The following is a 19,535-nucleotide window of genomic DNA, read 5'->3' as shown; positions in this document are numbered from 1 at the left end:
AAATATGGACTGAACTCCTGGTCATGCATTAACTCCCAGTGACTGTAGGGTTCATATGTTATCACAAGGTCACCATCACTCAAAGCCTTCAGTAAAGGTCCAACAATCAAGTAGTAGAATCACGCTGGTGCCCATCTTCAAAAAAGTCAACTTCTAAAAATGCACTATTTAAAGCTGTTTAAGTTACATTTAGCACTTAAGTTAGCCTTAAAATTAAAGACTTCAACACCACTCTTTGATGTACTCTCTAGAATTGGGAAAAAAAAATAATTAAATCTCAAAACATTGTTCTAAACATTTCACTTCCACATTAGTATTGTCATTTTATTTTCAACCTCCCTTATAACACTGCAGAGCCTACTATGGGCTACCCCATAACCCTTATTATGCTTGTGAAGATGTGCTAAGAATATACTAACATCACAACAAAATTCTGAATATTCAAGAAGTTTAAAATAAATTTTATTATCCTAACAGCTAACAATGGTAAATGCAGTGGACACCTCTATAAGGCTAACTTCAGAAGTAACTGACAATTCACCTATGCTATGGTTCAAAAAAACAATGATAATCAACCAGTGACTGTATGGGAATGACAATGTTCATAGTTCCCAATGTTCAAGGCACATTTCTCACAAGGTTCTGATGACCTACATTTCCTGCTTCAATTCTCAGTTCTATGTAACAAAACTTGACCTAACAGATAAAAGCAAAAGCATCTCTACAGGATTTAAAATAACACTGTTCCCAGCAATTAAAAACACAAACCAAAACCAAACCAGACAAAACAACATACAACTAGTTAGCAGAACAATTCTCTAAGTACATTGTAGACTAGTCACATTTTAGATATCTATTCATAAGATACCTACAGACACAAGTCTATTCTTAAAGCAGAGCTTTTGAGGGCTATTTTAAATGCTATCCCACGTAGGGAAATGCAGAGTTCCCTTACAGTGGAACAGTTTTGTAAGTGCCACTTATAAATTTTGTTATTTATTTTTTGATTAAAAAAAAACAACTTTTTTGTTACATCTACATTCATTTTTGCAGATTCACAGCTTACACTCCGGAGCTATTCTTGCTTTAATAACAACGTACATGTAGGTATAAACTGTTGGGAAAGCAATCACCAAGTATCTCCAAGCATTTTTCATTGTTGCTTTGCCAAGAGATCTCATCACAACAACCTGCTAAGCCACGATGAACACGGGTAGCTTCTTCGCTTGGTAGAGATTCCAGTGTAGTATAAATTAAGCTTTTATAACACCTCACTCAGAAGTTTCCATAGCAGGTGATACCCTGCAGATGAGCACAGTATTTGTAAGGCAGTTAGCTCTTCTGTCAAGGATAGTAATGGTTTCCATTCTTTTTTCAATGGCACCTCAGGAAAGGTGATCTGCTGATGCTCCATGACTCCACAGTCTTTCAGGAAATTCCCATTGCCCCAGGAATGAGTACACATTTTAATATCCCATCACAAATCATTGCCTTTTATGGACAACACATGGGATAAGGCTTCATGGATTTTGGTCCCAGCTACACTTCTGTCACAGATTCCTTGTACAAGCATGAACAGATCACTTAACCTCTCAGTAAAACAGATATTACACTTGCTTACATCAGGAAGACATTCTAAGGACAACTTTAAAATACAAGAGACTGAATAGGGTTATGAGAAATGAGGTTTACGAGAATCCAGCACGAGTCAGCAGGAATCAAAATCAGCACCCACAAAAGCACAATTGCGTCGCAAGATCTGTTAACTTTCCTCATAACTTTCCTCAGTGCTCTGATAATCAGCCAGGTAACATTGGTATTTCAAGCACTGGTATTTGAGTGGTCATTGGAGGGAACAGAGTTTAAGACACTCTGGTGACTGGCTGATACAACTGGTATAAAATATTTAAACTGGATATTTCAGCCAGAAAATAGCATCTTTCTTCTCTCAACATCCTAAAAGGGACCAGTGCAGCAGCTTGAAACGGCAGCCAGTAAAATGCACAGCTAGATACTCACACAGCAAGAGCCTGGAGACAAGCTTTCATTTATTTCTCAGCTTAAACAGCACAGAGACAAGCACAACAAAGCACCAGAAAGGCACAGAGGAGAGCCCTTGTGAACTAAAGACTTTCTTTGTGTAACCATTCTGCAATATCCACAAACTGAAAATGCTTCACCACCTTGAGAAGGCTACCAATCAAATACCCTTCTGGTAAGTGCCAGCAAATTTGATTCTAACTGCGCCAGTCTTGTAGGAAAGGCTGTTGGCAAGTGGGCCACCAGAAATACAAATGTGCTTTCTGAAGATGCTTAGAACTGATGCATGTTGAAGACTTGCAAAAAATACTTTTACCCAGATACATGGATTAAAATCATAATTTTAAGGATAACATTCCTCAGAATGTTGAAAAACAAACTCAGCTTAAAGAGAGAAACATGCACTTAGACATAAACACAAAACTCCAGAATTACTCTGGGACAAATTGCTATAGACTGACTGCTGCCCGAATTAATAATCCAAAGTATTTTGAGGCTCAGAAATTCATCAATGCACACAAACACATACAAATATATATATACACACACATGCACATGTATACACATATATGGAAATAAAGCTTCCTGAATTTGAAAGAATGGTTAGGCACAGAACAGAGATTACTTGCATATGCAATTTTGATCTTTCTAGTAAGCAAGCTGCAAGTCAAACTTCCAGGAGTACTCAATTTGCGGGGGGTACAGCATTGCTAGCACTGTATCTCAAACTGTTGAACTCTGTCATAGTCAGGCTGGTTTTGTTGAGGATTAAAAAAATAATTTATTATTCACTCCGAGGAAAGCATCCCTACCCCTTTTACCTACACATTCTTTCCTTCATTGGGAAATCAAGTTGTCATTTCAGTATATTGTTTCAAAGAGACAGTACAGTTTCAGACCATGAAGACAGCACATAAAGCTGAGGCCAAGATATGTCACCTAAAGGTTACAGGAGTCCCTGTAGTTGAAATAAAGATGCTTATGCTTCATTTCTTATGAACACAAACTCTTTCTTCCCATGGTGCCTGCAAAGAACGCTGTTCCCTGCAAGGTCCAACTGGCTTTGTAAATCATCTTTTATCATGGATGAAAATCAAGTCACATTATCATATAAAAAAGATACAGTTGAAATGCTAACTTTGCATCCTGTTCTGTAAAAATAATACATTCATATTTATATAGTTTCTGTTATGAATTGATCTTAGTATTCAGTTCTGTCTAGCTCCACACCTCATTCCCAAAAGTGGCATAGGGAAGCCTCAAAAAATTAGGGTGCTGTCAGTGACCTTACAGGCACACTTGGTCTCGGTGTGGAAAAATAGGAAAATAGGTATTGCCAAAAGAGCTGTTCTTTCCACATCACCCTTCATCTCCCTAAACTTCATGTGAATCTCTGAATAAGATTTTGGTTTAAGGCTAAGGTTAGCATTCCTACCACAGTAACACCACAATTTTTCACCTCTTATATAGCAAACTTATGCTAGCAAAACCTGAACTAGCTGTTTCTAAAACAGGAAGCGGGAGGGGGTAAAGAGGGGTGAGGTGGGTGGAAGGCATATATCCTCAAAAATGAACTACCAGAATGGAGGCTGCTTAAGAAGACTCTAATAAAGGAAGAAAGAGGGCTAATATTCTCAGTCATGTAGCCCACTTCTTATCAGTAGCTTTAAGAGTTATATCTGCTGGTTTTGTGTTCTTTCCTTACAACCACTAGTTGTCAAATACGCAAAGAAAGGAAAGGAAGTGCATATCAGAAGAGGAAAAAGAATAAATATAGAGATGAAACCTAAAAGTTGCACACAGATCAAGACTTAGTTGTTATGTGAATATGCTGCCCTTGTACAAGAAAGGGAAAATGCTTAAATGCTTCCTGTTCCAGTGAGCAACATGAAAACTGTGTACTCTTAAGTGAGACCATATTCTGTCCCCTCCCAGGGCCTAATAATTCAAATGGCTCTGCTACAAAAATATACTTTTTTTTTTTTTAGCAGTACAAATCTGTAAACACCAAATCATAAAGATCTTCCCTAGCACTTCACAAATGCTTTAAGGGACTGAGGATAGAGAATTACTAGATGTTTTATTTGAGATATGCAGGTCTTCATCAGTAAACAGCCAAATAATGGTTTTCCTTTCAGTTGTCCCAAATAGAGGACCTACTTCTGAATCTTTGATTGTTGAAAAGTAAATTAAAATGGCCAAATACCCTCCACCTCCCTTCTACTACCAAATTTCTCTTTATAGTTGGGTTGCAATAACATTCAGCAAGCCTGTGCAGGAAACTGTTACCACTACACAGTTGCAAGCAGTTAACACAGGTTCTCTTATTTGAGAAAGATTGGAAGTCAGCTTTCCAGTTTCCTGAAAAGCAGTGAAATATTAAATTACCACTGTTGAACAGACAGAAGAAACTGCAACTGATGCCAAAGGCAAAAAAAGTTAAGTCTCAGAAGCACAGAAAGTACAATAATTCTTATGAATCCCTTCCCACCTCTTTTCTGAAAGAACCAGAAGGCAATAAAGTATTTCCTCAATACAGAAATGCATGCTCCTCAATGAAGCAGTAGAAATGTCTTTGCTACAGATTGAACGCTTGTCAGTATGTTCTCTCACCTGGTTCCCCTTTGCATTTCTTAGTTTTAATCTAGATTTCATACAAGTCAATCAAAACTTATTTTGCTCTCCCTCCTTCCTTCCCTTTTACTTTGGTTTTAATAGCAAGTAGTAGTTCGCAGGCCAACAGGGTTGTGGCAAACATGCTTATCAAGCTTGCACAGCACTGTGTTCAGGAGTTGCCAACTAATCAAATTTAAACTTTTCTCCTAGTCAAATGATTTAATTACTTCTGATCCCCTCCACCCTTCAGCATTTTCCACCTTCAGGACTAAGTACAGATTTGCATTTGCATCCCTGATAGTCCTCACTTTAGAGCATACATGCAAAACCCATCATTTTGCCTACTTAGGAATTCCTTTCAGACATACTAGTCTGTCGCACTGTAACAAAACTGCATTTTCAGCTTCTCTTATGCCCCTTTCCCAAAGTGTAAATAGAGAGAATTCTTCCTGGATCATGAACCTGTACTGTCCTCAGGACATGGCACTGTAATGATAAACACGATACATTTTCAATAGCCAATGAAACTTCTGGGTTTGATTAGACAATAAATGCTTAATACATCTGTTTGTTAGTTTGTATACAGGCTCTAAACAGTTGCTCAATATCTAAAACTAATTCAAGTACAGACAATCACAAAGATTCAATCCATGAAATAAGTTTCAGGGTTCAGAACTGGCAAAATGTATTTCTTCAAGATCAGTATACTCACAGAAAGTGAATAAAACAGGATTTAGGAGAATACTTGAAATTGGCACCATCTGGTACCCTATGCTAATACTGTATTGACAAACGTCTCTGATGAACAAGTAGTTTTCCAACACAAATCAGAACTCTGCTGGTCAGTTCTGTGATCATAGATTATATTTATGTTACTCAGCTCCACCCAAAACCAAAACAGGACATTCACTGCAAAGGTTTGGGTTTTTTTTAACTTTCATTGCAATGTGTTGTATTTGCCAACTAGAAAATGCTCTGGTTTGTTCAGTCCAATTTCTATACTCGCACATATGATCCTATGAGACATTAGTCCTTATATTTTATTTTCCTCATTTCTGCTTCCTGCTATAAACAACACACACAAGAGCTAGGTGATGTTAATGAATGTGATTCTACTAAAGATATTCACATCCTAAGTAACTTTTCAAACAAGCTTGAAGAAGAGTTTCTAGTTTGCTTAAAGTTTGGGTTTTGACACAAACATGGAATACTGTCCACACCAAACAAAAAGTGATTTCAACAGGGACATGGAAGTGTTTCAGTGTATAACGTTTTTCAGGCACACTGACTCCAAATTTTATGTAAAATGTAGGATGTGCAGAAAGATCACACAAGGCAGAAAAGAACCAGGAAGGTCTCCATAAATTAAACTAAAGAAAGCAGTTTCCTCAAAATAATACGTCCTGCCACCCTAGGGTGCTTGACTGCAGAACTGCAGTACTGACCATCAACCAGAAATAGCTTATTATTCCACAAGCTGGTTATGATACTGAAACACATAAAGGCACATTTTAAAATATATTTTTGCTTAAGACTACTTCTAATACAAAGAACTTCATAATATATTGAATATAAAGATGTATAAATATAGTATGTGTGTATGTGCACAGGATGCATTTCCTTCAGAAAGGATAAGTTTCAGATGTTGAGATAGTGTCCTTCAATAGTATTTCCCTGGAAATCAGCATTTACACAATGTTATGCATAAAACATGCCTTATCCCCCCAATATATTATTGCCATAATCAAATCACATTATCAGAGCTATTCAATATTCACAACACATCGTTCAGAGCTGTTGAAGTTGCAAATTAATTGAATGGAAGCGCAGAGAAGAACAAACAAATAGCTATAAAGACAATGATAACCCTGAGAGAGACTATTTATCAGGAAAAAGCACCATGTATTCCAAGGTATTACAATCCTAAAGAACTGTCAAAACTGCCAGTTTCAGTCTGTCACAACCACTTATTGAATGCATACCATGTAGGTTATAGCTTTCTCGAGGTTCATGCCTTCTTTTTCCATTCATACTCATTTATGAATATACATGCAGTTTCGTAATAGACTGAAAATCTGTTATGCTTAATATTGGTCAGTAAGCCATAGATGAGAGGTGCCATAAAAGTTTGCTTAGTTTTAACACCTCTTCCAAACATTCAACACAGAGGAGTACTTCTAGATGACTAAGTGAAACGTTGCCTAACTTATCTCAACACAACCATTACCAGCCACAGACTTATCTAATGGTAAAACGTGTGGGAATTGTGCCAGCAGTTATATAGTATCAGCTACCCCAATGTACTAGCTTGTTATATGTGCAAGTAGAGAAAAAATTTGGACACAAGTATGTTATAGTACTTGTTTTGCATGTCTGAAGAACAATGGGTCTGTAATCACATGGCAGGGACCATTAAGTAATATTTGTACAGAAGCTCAGTCAGTACAGATGGATTGGATGATATGGTTTAGTGCGAGGTGTCCCTGCCCATGGCAGGGGAGTTGGACCTTGATGATCTTAAGGTTCTTTCCAACCCTAACTGTTCTATGATTCTATGATTGTTCAAAGGAAGAAAAAAAAAAAAAAAAAGGAAATATGAGAGTAATACCAAAGCTTATCTAAATCTAGTTTCCATCAATTTAAAGAGAGAAGAAAAATGTCTTTTTTGGCAAATTTCACCATCAGCAAAAAAAAAAAGATACATTTTTAAAAATGTACCAAACACATGGCAGCAATCCTGATTTTTCACAGAAGAGGACAGCCTTTCTCTAAAGCAAAGTGCCCACACAAAGCTGCATGGTGTAAAAGCAATGCTTCTGCACAAATGCTTGTGTTTACACTGCCATTCTGAGAAGATAGTTTGGAGATATCAGAAACAGTCTAGCCAAATAAGGTAAATAGGAACCAGATAGATCCCGTAGCATTGGGTTAATGTGCATAAGCAGTACAGAGGATGAAATTCCTCTGCTCAAATTTTTGTAAGCTACTTCCAAGAAACAGAAAGCCTCCTTACAGATAATTGGCACATGATAAAATCACTTTCCAAAATACAGTGTTTGTTGAAGACTCACATTTTGAGCATTTCATTTTCATTTTCTAAGTCAGCTAAATAAAATATTAAGTCTAAAACAATTTGTTAATCTGTGTTCAACTTTTTGGATGTACAGGAATGAGGCAGACTAAAGGACAACTGGGGGAAAATAAATCTTTAAATAGCATTCCTTTGAGATTTAAAAATCTAAACACCTTCCACTTATCAGAAAGCCAAGTTATAACAGTCAACAGCTGCTTTTAAGGGTTTTTAAAATTCTTTTCAATATCAGCATCATTTACCTTGTTATTATTAAGTAGATATGAAGATTTTTTAGACACATCTATGACTGAAAGTCCTGATGCATTTACCATAAAGAGTTAAACTCTGTCAGAAGTAAATGTTGAACTGCCCTCCGAGTCACAAAAGAGAGAATTTAGGATCACATTAGTTTATCTGCTGTTCCCAAAACAAATTTAGCTACCATAATTATTCTCTACAGTAAAAGTTAATTCACAAACACCAAATCATTTCAGACATATTTTTCCACTCTTTATCTGTTGCTTTATATTGACTTTACTACAATGAAATTCTCTAAAGCATTAAAATCAAAGATGCTAATAAACTATTAAATGTATTTGAGTGTCATAGAAGACAAGCAAATACCACCCAGATGGGCCATAATGCATGTTCTATATCCTACTTTTTTTACTTTATTCTTTCTTTCTTAGTGATTTTTTTCAGAAATGACCACACACTCTACAGCTGTCACTTTCCATAGCACTTGTCTTACTTAGGGTCATACTTTGCCCTTCCATTCAGAAGTGAAAAAGTGTCAGTCTGCACTGTACCAAATATAACAGCAAAGTTTGTGAGCAGCAGAGGCAACAATTTCAATATATGAACTGCAAAATATCCACCGGGAAAGGGTATTTCCTGGGTTACTGCAGCTCCTTTTCTTTCTGCATCACAGCTTTCTTCCAAACCTCAATTATATTCGCATCTTTCCAGATAAAAAGATCATTTTTAGGGTCCAATGGCATTTTGCTGCAGTAAGGACAGTTACACAGTGTGGGTTGCCTAGTTCTCCTAATATTTCTAATCCTGTAACTGTATCATCACTGCAGTTCCACTGCAGGACTACCACAACATGAAAAAGCCAGGAATTAAGCACCATGTTAAACCATCATCCTTACCATACATCTTTAATATGAGGAAATTGCTACTTTTCCCCATATGGCAGATGGCCCTTGAAACAACCAGAACACTGTGGTGGGGTTTTATGCACTGTAAATATAGGTGTCTTCTAAGTACCCAGACATGTGCATACTATAAACTCAAAATTCAACAGAAGGTTGGGAAAGTCTGTCAAAGCAGCTTAGTACCCAACTGCGACCAAAGCCATTAAAACCTCTCTTCTTTATTACCGGTGACAGGTACAGCTAAAATAAGGCAGTGGTCAATTTCTCAAGCATATGATAAATATGACATGGAGCAACAATTTGGACTGCACATTTTAGATGCAATGGGCAAGGGAGAAATGCCTTACAAAATTAGTAAAGAAATAAGAGTTAGAAAGTGTTCATGCAATCAAGAAATTTCTTTACTGAATACAAAAATCTCTGTGCAAAGAGAAATATGTTCAAGCAAAGACAAAAACTTAGCACAAATATAGTTTATTTTAGTGCCTGCAAAACCCATTTGGTTTTCAAGTGTTATCTCTGTACACAAAGAGAAAAAAGTTAAACTTGAAGCTTCAAACTGTATATAATAAATTGATAACATCATTATTGTAGATATATTTTCTTCCTACCCAGCCAACGTGGTGGCAACATACAGTACCTTTGTACTCTTGTCCACAAGTTTCTGAGGCAGCTGTGTTTGACTTTAACTGAAAAGAGGTGAAGACTGAGCAGCACGAGTAGTTAAGTCACTAGGTATGTTTGTACTGGGACTCCACTCCACAACTCCTAGTCCTCTTGGCACATTCTCTTTTTCTTCAGCAAGGAGGGATTTCTGAACAATATTGGTGACATCATCTGTTAAACAAAAAAAGGAGATTTAGTCCAATTCAGATTTAATTAACAGTTTTGATGGTAGCAATGCAATGAAGAAAATATTTACACAATGTAATAAAGCACAGCAGAATGAGACATCATGCAAAATTACAAATATGGCATCTTGTTTCTATTAAGAACACCTATGCAGAGTCTAATTTTACTAGATGGTTGATGAAATCAGGATGATAATTAGATCAGGTCAATGAAGACTGTTAACTCTGTATTAACTAACACTAAATTTGTATTCCATTTCAACACAAGGTACTTGGTTTTGAGCTAGAGTTTTAAATTGTCATAGCAGCCATTTATAAGTTTTCACATGTAGACTGGCCATTGCCATGATTCTTTACAAATACAAAAAACACCCAAAACACCAACCCCACTAATCAAGAGATGCATATAGCCTTGATTTTTTTTCATGTCGCATTTCTTGATAGCATTTCAACATGTTTTGATCACAAGGGGAAACTACAGACGCATTCAAACTTTTGTTGATATGTACTATATGTTAGTTTGATAATTTCCATGCATAGAAAAATGTATTTGCAGAAATAAAATTATCTTTGTGGAGATATCTTTATGGAAAATAGCACTCTGAAAGCTTAATGACTAGAAGACACACAAGTTCCTTAATCTACCTGCTTCCCTAGAAACTCCAAACACCTATAATAGAATCTTTATTTACACTGTGGAGTATGGAAAAAGAGAATAAAGTCTCCACAGTAATAAACCTTTGTGTTAAAGTGTAAGTCAGTTATTAGGTAAATGCAATTCAGACAAGGTAAACGATTTTCAGCAATGTATAGCTCAGTTCCCCTGCCTTTTAGGCAAGAGCTAAAAGCTAGCAAGTATATGGTATCTGAAGAGTGCTGTAACAAGATAGATACATCTGTTACCATGTACATAGTTCAAGTCTTCACAAAAAGCTGTATTTCACATAAAACATAAAGCATCAAATGGTACCAGTCCCAAAAATGTAACTCCTTAATTATTTCCTTTGCGGGGAAGTACCACACTGATTTCTAGTAGTCTGTTTAAGGTTACAGAGTCAATTCGGTTGTTACTGGCTTAAAAACTAAATCCTCAAGGAATAGCTTATCAACTTATTTGTTCAACAAAGACAGGCATCTAGGCAGTAGTTAACAGTGAAAGAAAAATATCAGCATAATAATTTCCGTAGGGCCAAATCCGCCGCTGTGAGAGAATACTTTTGAAGAGGATGAAAGTACAGCTAGGGTCAGATCATGGCAGGAGATCAAAGTACTGAAACAGCTTAGTCAGCATCTTTAAGTAGTAAAGAAGTTTGAAAAAGAAGAATTCAATTTATTTATATAGTAACAAACCTCCTCAAGAAGAGAGGGAGGCCAAGAGCCCCAACTTTCATGATGTCAGATACATTCGATTTACATCCCTATTTACATCATCCTCTTTGAATTGCCCTGGTTTTTAATATTCCAGTATTGTTATTCCACTTAAACCAAAATGTTGTCACTTTCTTTTGGCCTTCCAGATACAATATGAATACAATTGAATAGAAGGGAAAGAGAATGTTTTCCCATGTTAATATGCAAGCGTAGAAACATCTCAGAGAAAGCATGAATTTACTTGTCAAAGACAAGTAATGATTGGAATCAGGCCAGGAAGATGCTAACAAAACAGAAAAGTGCTCACAAGAGTCAAAAGAAAAAAAGAGAGAAAAACCAAAAAACTTCATATTCCAAAGTTATCCAGGTAACACCTGGAGAAATACAGACCAGTCAGTTTCACCTCTGTGCCCAACAAGACCATAGAGCAGATTCTCCTGGAAACTGTGCTAAGGCACATGGAAAACAAGAAAGTGATTGGTGACAGCCAAAATGGCTTCACTAAGAGCAAATCATGCCTGACAAATTTGTTGGCCTTCTATGACAGGGTAATAGCATTGGTGGAAAAGGAAAGAACAACTGACATCATCTTCCTGGACTTGTGCAAAACATTTGACACTGTCCCACATGACATACTTGTCTCTAAACTAGAGACAAGTGAATTCGATGGATGGATGATGGATCAGTCAGTGGATAAGGAGTACAGCCATAATGGCTGCACTCAAAGTGTTACAGTCAATGGCTTGATGTCCAACTGGAAACTCGTGACAAGCAGCATTTCTTAGGTATCAGTACCAGGACCAGTTCTGTTTAACATCTTCATTAGTAACATGGACAGTAGGATCAAGTGTACCCTCAGCAAGGTGATGTAGTCATAGGAGAATGGGTAGTGACTCTAAACTGAAAGAGGGTAGATTTAGGTCAGACATAAGGAAGAAGCTCTTAACTCTGAGGGTGACAAGACACTGGCACAGATTGCCCAGAAAAGTATAGGATGCTCCATCCCCGGAAGTGTTTAAGGCCAGGTTGGACAAGGCTTGGAGCAACCTGCTCTAGGGGAACTAGATGAACTTTAAGGTCCCTTCCAGCCCAAACTATTCTATGACTCTATGAACCTGCAATTTCAAGTTGCAGTAATAATAGCATATATATTAAAAATAGTATAGGAATGTGACAATATCTACTTTAAAAAGTGAATGTTTCAGTAGCATAGCATAACCATGAGATTAAAAAAAGAAGACTAATTGGCAATAAGTCTTGCAGAAACTATCATAAATTTGAAATATTCAATTGTGCCAGTCACTAGAAGTTGTTAGAATGCTATTCAGAATGAATTACCAGCAACCACTGGGAACCTACAAACCAATAATCCTCAGTAATCTTTCTATAGCTTCTTAAGAGATATAGTATTACAAAAATAACTGAAAATAATTGGATACTTAATTTCTCATTTCCAGTAACTGCTAAGCTAAATCTACTTCTAATGGCAGGGGGGAAGAATATAGAGGGGAAGCTACTGCTGTGGAAACGTACCTGTTAATCTACAAATAGGGCATAAACCACACTTGTTCAAATTCATTCAGAACTCAAAATACATCATGCACACCAAAAGCTCCTCAAAGAAGCAAAACTATTATAGAAATAATTTAGCAGATGAGCTAATGTTCAGTAAATTACTAATTTCACTCAGTGTAATAAAGTCACCAATATACTCACATCCTGCTGTTATGGCAGTACAGGCTAAATAAGGAAAGTTGATTCAGTTATGTTCTTAATTATATAATGGCTCTCTAGATGCAAGTTCAGTGTTACAAAAATTGAGATTTTAATCCTGTTTACATGACAATGACTTTCAATACTTGTCAACACTTCACAAACATCAGGAAAGGCCAAAAAGTACTAAAGTTTGTTGCTTGGGTTTTTTAATTAAAAACTTAAATACTTTATGTCATGTAGCATCATATCTTGAAAACAGCATAAATTCAAAGGTAAGAGAGTAAACACTGATGCCAACTCCCACCCTTTTTTTTAGATTCCCAGAATAGTCAAAGCACCCAAATTCTCAGGGTTTTTAGCCAGATCTGTTCACCTGAGACATCTTCGTCCATTTTAACTCTGAAACAGAATGCATTACTTGCAGAAGGTTTAAAAGAAAAATTAAGGTAGACAGACAGTTTAGATTTCTTCTTGGAAAGTAGAAAAGCTCTAGACAGTTGTTGTAATGTCAAGTACAATCCATACATTCAGGTCTGTGGCCTACAAGGGTTGAGATCCTCAAAATAAATACTTTATCCTTAGAAGAGAGGCACCTCCTGTTCTATACACCTCAAACAGCAAAAAGCAGGGTCCGATTATAGTCTTCAGAGAAAAAAAAAAAGATAATAAACAATAATCACATCCTTAGAACAAGGTAAGAGCCCCTCTCTCTATCCTTGTGCAGTTGATCCAAATTTTAAAGATTTTTTGGAACTAAGGCTTTTTGGATTTTAAATAACTAAGCATAAATCAAATAATGACCCAAATAAAAGGTAATTCCTTCGGAAATACAGTGATAAGCACATCTGTAAGTTTACTGTGGTGCTAGAAATTCTGCTTGGCAAATGCTTTGTAATGGGAATATACGTTACCACTGGCTTTTTGTCAGAAGTTATTCGAATCAAGCTAGAGGAAGGAGGGAAGAAGTTCATTCTTATTACCAAATGTTCAAGTATTAAAAATGCATAATTCTATCAGAAAACCCATGACATTTTAGTACAGTACCTTGTTTTCTCCTCTAAAGCTGTATACCCATAACACTCATTTGATTTATAATTTGTCAGTAAGACATGATTTGTCAGGCATACAAATTAAATGCAAGATCATCACATCTTCCCATTCTTGCCTCCAGACTTTTATTTCTGAGAGTGTGATACTGGCTTTGGTATCAGAGTCTCTGTGATTTCCAGCAGAGCAAGGAAATTATTTACACATAAATAAAGGTGACACAAATGCAGCCTTTCGTGAATAGGACTTGACTTGTTGACAGTGAGAGCACCTTAGCAACACTGTACCCTATTTATGTCATTTGCTCTCTCCCTTACCCATTCTGTTTTCACCTAATACACTGTATTACAAGAGAACGGTATTTAAAAGGATAACCAGAAAGCAAAACCGATCTAAACAAAAGCTTCAACATAAAAATATTGTGAATGCATCATGGCCCAATGTACAAAAAGCACAGATCATGCCACAGAGGCATCCCCTTTCAAAACGAAGGCTTACCAGCAAGAAAACACTGACATAACATTTATAGACCATTCTACATATCCTCAGCAACACACATTTATCAAAATGCACCATCATCTTCATCCTTTATGTAGTGAACAGAATGACTTTTAGAACATTTTCCTACTTCTTATTTTTAATATCAACTTTGAAGTTGACATGGCAGAAATCAAAGACACGGTAAGTAGCAAGTTCTTACCTATAAATATTTCTTCAATAACTGCCAGGAATAATGATGGAAACTTTCCTGATCTGCTTTAACCTGTTGTAGAAACAACATGCTAGATATGACTTTGGTGGATTAAACAGAGAATTTTTATTTGGATACTAGAAACAACAGCAGAATAAAAGTAGTTACTCTCTTTCCTGCCTTCTCTATATTATAGCTTTCTGTTTTGGCATCCCCATAACAAGTGACTCCTTGAGATTCATATAAGCTTCTGCCAGCAATAGTGGACTACTGAAAATAGGTCAACAATTGAAGTCTGTTTCTGTGTTATTATACATTGCCTTACTATAGATTACTATGCCACAATTCCCAGATGGAGAGCCTACAAATGGCTGATAGGCAATGCATCAAACAGCAGGGCTTTCATAGGAATTGATATCATTCCTGCCACCTTTTTGCTTTAACTGGATTGTCAATGCAAAGAAAAATCATCCTATTCTTCCTCTTTTTTGAAGTGGGAAGCAATGGGAATTCTCGAGGTGATTCAGAAGAATAAAACTGACTTGCTTGTGCAGTTGATTTAACACCAAAAAAACACACTTGGAAAATAAGGTAATTACAATATTTACTAGATTTTATGTGACAAAAATAGTGTGCGAACTGCAGGACACAGTTGCTTATCTGTGCTAAAATAGGCAAACATATATTCTCCATGTTACATAGTGCTAAAGTGTAACAAAGATAAAAGAAAACTCTCAATAGTTAAGATGAATGGCTGCAATTGGGTGGGGGAGAGATATCCACGTGAAATTACCTCCTTAAAGAGTACCAGTGATTACCTAACAAAGTTATGAATGACGTTCTCTATTCATTAAATATCAGGCATATTAATGGTTCGTTTTTAAAAAAACAGATTCAATGAGCTTTCAGTGAGCACAGCCAGAGACTACACAGCCCCATTCACACCAAGAACCGGTCATTTTATATGTGAAAAAAAAGTTATTAATAATAAAACATTCAACGTAAAGTGTTTTCCCCAACTCCAATTTCCTTGCTGGAGGCTGAGCCTGGTGACACCTCTCAGGCTGTTTACACAAGTTTGTGAGCTCTTTTTGTTCCCAACTCTGTCAAAGGAGCCAACCTACTTCCTGTAAACTCTCCCCTTCAAGACCCCTTCCCTCACATCAAATTAGCTTCTAGATAGGTTCCATACAGCTAACAGGTCTTGGGCTTCTCAGACCTTAGAAAAACAGACTATCCTTTTATATATACAATATTAATGTTTATGTTACCATAGGATTTATATAAATGCAAGAGAGACAGGAATGTCGAAGTACCATACAACCATTCATACCAAATCATCACCAGCAGAGGACAAAATTGGCAGGTTTAGCACTTCAGTAGGAGCAGTGTTGACTGCATTAAGAAACTTGCTGGAATATTCTTGGGTTTTTATACAGTCTTAAACACCAGCAATTTTACTCAAGATCTTTAAAGAACAAATTTATGCGCTTCGACACACTTTCTATAGGCTCGTCTGCCTGATAAACAGATCCACTGATGAGTTTCCAGCCATGCACAGGCTTCAGAATAATGTTCTATGCAACTCTCATTCCTTGGCTTGGTGGCTCTTGCTCTGACTACTTGGTGCAGCACCAGCAGGGAGTTCAGCCCACACAGACTCCATGGGCTCACCTCTTGAACAGGGTAAGAATGAAGGGTGATGTGCCATTGCTCTCTATTGACAGTAGTTTGCTTCCAGATCAGTTTCAAGCTGCTGAATGTATTTATTTTTGTGTGCCCTGGACTGACTCAGCAGTTGAAGCTATTTTATCTTGCTCAAAGACATAGTCTGGAGCAATGAAGGTTTACAGAATTATTTTTCCTCTCTACTCCCACACACTGTATTCAGTACTGCATTATCAAAGCGACTGAAATTGCTGATAAAAGATCCCCAATTAGACTGGCCTTCAAAGGGAATATAAGCTTACTCATGGACTCTCTTCCTCATTACTTCAGATATTAGAGATTTTGCAGTTTTAAAGCCTGAAAAAGAGTTCTTACTACATGTGTCACTGAAAGGCAATTACACATATTTGTGTGTCCAAAGTCCTTCACACAATGGAAAAGCAAAAGTTTTCATTTCAAGAAATAGCTCGTTTCCATTGGTGCTACTCAGGGCCTCATATTTATTAAACTTCAGTCTAATGCAAGATTTATTAGGCTACTCAGGCCTTTTAGCATCTCTCACACATGGCCTGTTTATTTGCTCTTTGGCCTCAGCAGCTCATGCAGTATATAAATATGTATGACATTCATTTAGCATTTATATGGGTACCAGCAAACACATATGGGTGGTCCTGTACAGAAGCAACTGGATTCCTAAGTGCAAACAACCTGAAGTCTGTTTCTGATGTAAAATCCATTAAGCAAAGGCTAGAATTTATTCATGTAACTTAATTAAAAGTAAGAATTTTTCACATAACATTTAGCATAAGTTTGGAAACTGCTATGTGACTATTTCTACAAATAATAGCATTTTCTTTAAATAATCTTACGTATTCATAAGAAATGTGCACTGTGCCACAACAGTGATACTTCATGGCATGCCTTTATTTTTCGGAGGTTTTGACAAACTATGCACTAAACTTCTCTTACAGCTCTATGTCAGTCCTTCCCTTTAAAAGCCAGATCCTTATGTGTATAAAAAGTCTTATAATATGTTGTTGAATAATGGAAAATTCAAAATTAGTGTGTTAAAAATGCCCACAAAAATGAGAGCTAAGTGCTCCTCCAAAGATCTTTGCCAGCTGGAAGCTGGTGTCATGTGAACAAGTGGAAAGGTATAAGCTTCTGCTTCACAATGTTACAAGGATCTTGTAGGATCACATAGTATTTTCATTAAACTTTTCTACTAATTTAAGAAAAATTCCTGGCTGCAGGTGCTGCAAAAATATATTCTGTCTGAACAAGATAAAATCATCTGTCAGGAGGGAGTAGAGAAGATGTCAAAGACACATGCATACAAAAAGCCATACCTAGTCAAATTAAAAGTTAATTCCCAATCAGGTTGGGAGGAAATGGATTTTTCAGTTTCAGCACTAGCTTTTATTATTATTATTGCTTTTTGAAACACAGCCTTCAAAAACTTTGAATCAGTGCTGTAGGATCAACTACCATACACTCTAAAATCAAGGAAGCCAAAGACAACGTCATTCAACACCACATCTACAAGCTAGTTACCAGCCTTTGGTCCCAGTTCCCTCCTCTCTATCCCTCGAAGCATATACCCTTCCTTTTCATTACCAACACACAGTGCCTATTGTAGGGCTAATAAAACATGGAACAAAACACATCATTTCATAGAATGGTTTGAGTTGGAAGGGACCCTAAAGATCATCTACTTCCAAACCCTCTGCCATGGGCAGAAATACCTCCTCATGGCATCAAATCTGCAGTTTCACAAAACTTGTCATTCAAGGGTAACTACACAGGTCTTTGTTAGTAGCTCCCCTTCGCAGACAGCGTAGGCCAAGGGAAGAGGTTTACCCAAGGTCACCCAGTGACTCAGCAACAACTTGTGAAAAGGACTCCAGGCAGCCGAGTTGTATGTGCTTGGACTGCAGCTCAGCAGTTACCCTGCCTCAGAAGAAAACCTGCACTTTCTATACCTAATGGCATCGATTAGCTCTGTTAACACACAAATTGAGCAACTTTAAATGATGTTAGGTTTGTAGTATATTACTAGTAAATGTTTCAATTCTAACAGCAAAGGTGTACATATCTACATTTCCAAGAGCTATACAGCAGCTATGGAGAGCACAGATCCAGTGCACTCAATCAAGACCTCATAATGGTCATAAAAATGACATATGTATGTACATCTGCAAATTCTGTGCTTCTCAGCCCTCTCTTCCAGTTTTCAACTTAACAAAGACTTAACGTTTAATAAATATCAGAATCCAGCTAGCGTATTATTCCACCTACTCATAAAAGGGATATTTTTCTGCTCAGAGACAGCATGTTAAAGTGATTCACAGGAGGGGATGATTGAAGCTTCATTCTCCCAGAAACCTCAGCAGGCCCAATTAAACAAAGACAAGTGTAACAGTTTGAAACGGGCACTGTTTGATACAAAGACATTGCTATATTCTATCTTTCAGTAAAGGACCTCATGCTAGTTTTACATGAACAAATAGCTGCTTCCAATTAAAATCATGGTAACGGGGGATGGGAATAAAAAGTCAATCCAAATGCTCTTCAGGTACTTGCCTTTATGGAATCATTACCCAGCAATGTAGTGACACCCCTCTCCAGCCATTTCACAGAGAGGACTGTAAGGGAGTGCAATAGAGATGCAATAATGTGTAAACATAATGGCTGTTAATTCTAGTTCTCTGTTAATTCCAGTACAGTTATTTACCAGAATGGATTATTTAGATGTCCCTATAATAAGGATTTGATATCTGACAATGGCACACTTGAGAGCAGATAGCATATAATTTTACAGCTATTACTGAAAATGAATCTACCATTTAAAATATATTTAGATATCCAGAGATGAAAGGATCTAGCAATATTTCTTAAAACTGTCAACCAATATATGTTGATAAATGCAACTTATCTACCATAGATTTTTCAGTCCATAAGATTGAACACTACAAGCCCCAATACAGTTGCTGCTACGCACAGAAAGAACAAAGGCTTTGAAATTTTTGGTTCTTCCTTAATTCAATAGCAGCAACAAAGCCACGCCTCACATGTATAAAGGAAAGACTAAGACTACTGGATACCAAAACTACAAACTCAATACAGGTTTAGTTTTGTTTTTTTTTTTTTTTTTTTAATATACTGGATTATATTCTCCCTCTGCACCATCTCCTCTCCCATCTACATGTTCTACACACAATGAACTCTGTTTCCCAGCTGGAGACAAACATTTTCTTTCCATCCTCTTCATTACATCAATATGCTTTGTAAGCCATGAGTAC

The 19,535-nt window shown here is 36.8% G+C and overlaps 1 protein-coding gene across 8 annotated transcripts in view; it reads right to left on the bottom strand.

Annotated features, from left to right (window-relative positions):
• Positions 1 to 19,535, bottom strand: part of JAKMIP1 (janus kinase and microtubule interacting protein 1) — a 135,479-nt gene that overhangs the window by 79,601 nt on the left and 36,343 nt on the right. For 6 of the 8 annotated variants that reach the window (XM_061379894.1, XM_061379897.1, XM_061379899.1 and 3 more), the window contains exon 1: positions 6,639 to 6,821. The exons of 1 other annotated variant lie outside the window; for it this stretch is intronic. The gene's annotated coding sequence lies outside the window, so the exon portion shown is untranslated. Of the gene's footprint in view, positions 1 to 6,638; positions 6,822 to 9,529; positions 9,727 to 19,535 lie in introns of those variants that run through there. One more of the 8 variants, XM_061379895.1, reaches the window with a different exon arrangement.

This window comes from Neopsephotus bourkii, unplaced genomic scaffold (assembly GCF_033783945.1).
Source record: "Neopsephotus bourkii isolate Nb327-2 ecotype Australia unplaced genomic scaffold, CSIRO-AGI_Nbou_v1 NB_1780, whole genome shotgun sequence".
NCBI lineage: Eukaryota > Metazoa > Chordata > Aves > Psittaciformes > Psittacidae > Neopsephotus > Neopsephotus bourkii.
This window is presented reverse-complemented; position numbering and strand designations above follow the sequence as displayed.